Source organism: Cynara cardunculus, assembly GCF_001531365.2.
Source record: "Cynara cardunculus var. scolymus isolate 2C chromosome LG 15, CcrdV1, whole genome shotgun sequence".
Classification (NCBI taxonomy): domain Eukaryota; kingdom Viridiplantae; phylum Streptophyta; class Magnoliopsida; order Asterales; family Asteraceae; genus Cynara; species Cynara cardunculus.
Window position 1 is genome coordinate 4422340 of NC_037542.1, and position 4247 is coordinate 4426586.

The window sequence follows — 4247 nt, forward strand, 5'->3', positions numbered from 1 at the left end:
ATTATAGTAGTTTGAGTTAAAATTATAATTAGAGGGCATTTTAGGTATTTTTAATAAACTCCTCTCTCCTCTCTCATCTATCCGACCTCCAATCTCCGGCCTCCGGTGAACAAAAATCCGGCAGGTACCAAGTAGTCACAAAGATACACAATGTGATACACATTATGGTATAATGTGATACACATTATGGTATAATGTGATACCCATTGTGATATATTGTGATACCATTTGAGTACCACTGTATATCACAATGGGCATCATATTGTGTATCTTTGTGATTACTTGGTATCTACCGGATTTTTGTTCACCGGAGGCCGCAGATTGGAGGTCGGAGAGATGAGAGAGGAGAGAGAAGAGAAGAGAGGAGTTTTTTAAAAATACCTAAAATGCCCTCTAATTATAATTTTAACTTAAACTACCATAATTATTAATTTCCTAATTTATYCGTTGATTTGTSGTTGAGATTGGATCTCACAGTTACCACAAACTAATCAGTTCTCATTTGATTAAGCCCATATATATATAAAGAGAGAGAGAGAGAGAGAGAAAGTAGAACTCATATATTGAGAATAGAAGTGTATATACAACGGTGAGGACTTTATATAGTGAAAGGGTTGAGCCAAGACATAATGACAATATGGGAGTTACATTGACTATTAACTAGTACATAAAGTCCCTCATAATGGTGTTAAATATGACACTCAATACCCATAAATTATGAGTTACAACGATATGAGTATATGTACATGATTTTTATTGATTTATTTACATGATTTATTTGTTTGTGTTTGAGTTTTTATATTAGTCTTTACCAAAAATCCAGGACATTCTCTAGGAATCAACCAAAAACCCGAAATATTCTCTTGAAATCAATAAAGAAGAACCCGGAAAATTCTCTCGAATCAACCAAAAAACCTAAAAAATTCCTTCGAAATAAACCAAAGAACTTTTAAAAAATCTCTCGAAATCAATCAAAAAACTTAAGAAAATCTCTCGGAGTCAACCGAAAAACTTAAAAAATCCTCCAAAGGTAGAATTCGGCTAAAAACATATTTAGCGGCTTTGCGGGCATTTGATCCAATCTAAAAGAACATCTGCTCAGCAAAAATCTTGGATCCACCACTGGTTGTTTGTAGTGGATAACACAATAGGCAGTAAGGATCTGAGAGGGGCAATCAAAAAACCCTCCACTTCAATTGGTATTGGCTTGAATTTTTTTCTGGCGATAGCAGCAAGCCGACAAAAAATTCTTACCCATGGATTGAACTTCTCCACTGCAAATAAAATTAACAAAAGAATAATAACTACAAACCATATATTGTAATCAAAACTAAATTAAGGAGCCGTTTACTAAACACTTACTTGGTAAGTACTTACCGGATAAATTTCCTCATCAGAGGAACATGAGAAGGGTCAAAAATCTTACATGGAGAGTCTTACCCGGTAAGTGAGGATGACGACTCTTACCCAGGTAAGCGCTTACCCACTAAATTGTTGCATTCGATATGTTTTGATATTACTAAAATCTTACGCATCAAAATAAATCATAGTGTTGACTCTTATCGGTAAGCGCTTACCAGGTAAGCAATTGGATAAACGGCCCCTAAATACAACTATATTATAAATGAAATTACAACCAAGGAAACATAACGAAAAATTCGCTAAAGGAAAATACAATAAAAGTAAACCAAGGGAAATGTGGAAGAAGAAGTGTTACACAACCATCCTCTAAACCCTTTCCACCTTCAAATGTTGGTAAATATTGTTAGTCTTAATCATCGTAATTGATAAATAACACAAATATATCCGATCCGATCCAATCTTTATAAGATTCCTGTGCTTAACCGTGTATTAGTTATATCCAACGTGTAGCATTACTTTTGTAACACCCCCTGTTCTAGCGGTGTCACATTTATGATCCGGAGTGTAAAACCATAGTAAACAATATAATATAAAAAAATGATTAGGATATCGAGCAACTAAAATAAACCCAACACATAATAATTACATCCATCAAAACATGAACAACCGATGGTTATAAACTTTAAATTTACATAACTAACCATAAGGGTGGTGTTCGATTGGTTTGAGCTTGGACTCCAAATGTCAAAAGTGTCTGGAGGTCCACGGTTCAAATCCAGAGCGAAATAAAAATTTCCTTGTGGCCACGGAGGTTCAATGCGGTGACTCTGGGCTACCCGCGTGGTTGCCCTGAGATTAGTCGGCTCGCATAGCGGGTTGGATATCCAAGTTAATAAAAAAAAATTACAATAGCAAAAGATTTTACAAAATAAGGATTGATGTCTTCCGTTGATACAACGGATCATGACTCGTATCACTTTCCTGACCCACCTCGAGTCTTCTCACCTGTATCCTTCGTGTCATAAAAACAAAAGTCGTCTGAGTTATGGCTCAGTGGACGGATTTTACCATATAAACCAAAACATATGAAAACAACATAATAAGATGAGATATCAAAATGGAAATCGTCAAATAATATTTGGATCAACAAATTATTTCAAATTGAAAATCGAATAACAATGTCATGTCTTAAAAGTCTTTGTGCATCACAATCTTCCAAAAATCAACTCGTTTCTAGTTATAATTCATGACTCGAGATATACTACCAGAATACTCCAGTTCATATCACCCAAGAAGGTTATTACACGGACCACCTTTGTGTGTTGCAATCTCCCAAGAGATGATCAGTCTACTTGGGCTCTGGGAAAGGTATGTGGGCACGTCATAACTCAAACCCCTTCACTACACACCGCGAACATGGCAATATCCTAGTATCGATTTATCCGCCCTCCACCTATGCCTAGGCTAAGCTCATTCCTCGAGCATTCAATCACGCAGACCGTATGATGCTTCCAACTACCATAGAAACTTCATAGCAGTTGATGCCCCAACTATTATGTCTTATAAGACTCAAATTCAAATCAGAAATCAACGACTCAATAAAAGTTATCGTGGTTTCACACTTCATTGTTCTTAACATCAATCGATGATATCAAATATATATAACAGAATCAAGACCATAACAAAGTCCGAAACTTGATTCAAAGATCTCCATTGTCATCTGAAAGCATTTCTTGGAAGCAAGATAATAACAAAGTTTCAGTGATAAGAAAAGGATTAACTCACCCTTTTGGATGAGTCTCGAAAAATCATATCACGGATGGGAAGTCCATATGCAAATGGGCATCCCTCGTCCAAAGGATAAGAAATCAGTACCTTTGTGAGCCAAGAACACAATATAAGCGACCCTTGATTGAGTCCGAACCACCTACACGGATATCCTATATAATAAACACATTCCAAAATTAAATTTCTATCATATATATATATATATATATATATATATATATACATGTATTAAGGACTATTTTACCCCTGGTTATGTCCTTGATAGGTTTTATAAACCTATAAGAAAACATTTATATCGACCAAAATCTTAAAACTCTTTAAAAATCACATTATCTTCATGCATTTGTCTTGTTTTTTGTTCAAACCAATTTGTTTGCGTCTGGATCGATTTTAAAATGCCCTGAATTTAATTGTTTAACGCTCTATCAAGTTTTGGTTCATATTGTTCTCGAGTTGAAGGTTGATGTCACAATATTTTCTTTAAGTAAACTAGTGTTTGACACCATGCGTTGCATGGTGACAATAATATTTTTTAAAATTACTGAAGTTAGCTAAATGAATCGATGATTATATTTATATATCAAATTAATAAGAATCAATATTACCTTTGATATATGCATGAATCCACCTTATCATTATTGGTTGTTCTTTTAATATATATATATATATATAGAGAGAGAGAGAGAGAGAAGCGATCAAATGAAAACCACTCCAATTTGTAAAAACCGTAAAAACTACTCTCATTCATCGATTTCATTGTTTAATCTTATGAAATTTTTTCATGAAATTGTTTCATATAATACTTTTTTTATGAAGTTGTTTCATATATGGTTATGAAATTGTTTTATATATTACTTAATGAAATTTTAATGAAATTGTTTCATGTATTTTTCTAAAATTAAAATAATGAAGATGCTAATATCCATGATTAACAACCTCCACAATAAAAATGATTAATCAATCTCTCTTAATTACAAAAAAATGAACAAAATGAAAAATTATGATTGGTGGAATAAGGTTTTTACGGTTTTTACAAATTGAGTGGTTTTTATTTGATTGTTCCCCATATATATATATATATATATATATATATATAT

The 4247-nt window shown here is 33.3% G+C and overlaps 1 protein-coding gene across 1 annotated transcript in view; it reads right to left on the bottom strand.

Moving 5' to 3' along the window:
• Positions 1–2261: 2261 nt before the first annotated feature.
• The window catches only part of LOC112528434 (putative late blight resistance protein homolog R1A-10), a 9647-nt gene continuing 7661 nt past the window's right edge, over positions 2262–4247 (bottom strand). Inside the window, exon 3 of the mRNA XM_025139460.1 lies at positions 2262–2374. The gene's annotated coding sequence lies outside the window, so the exon portion shown is untranslated. The remainder of the gene's footprint in view (positions 2375–4247) is intronic.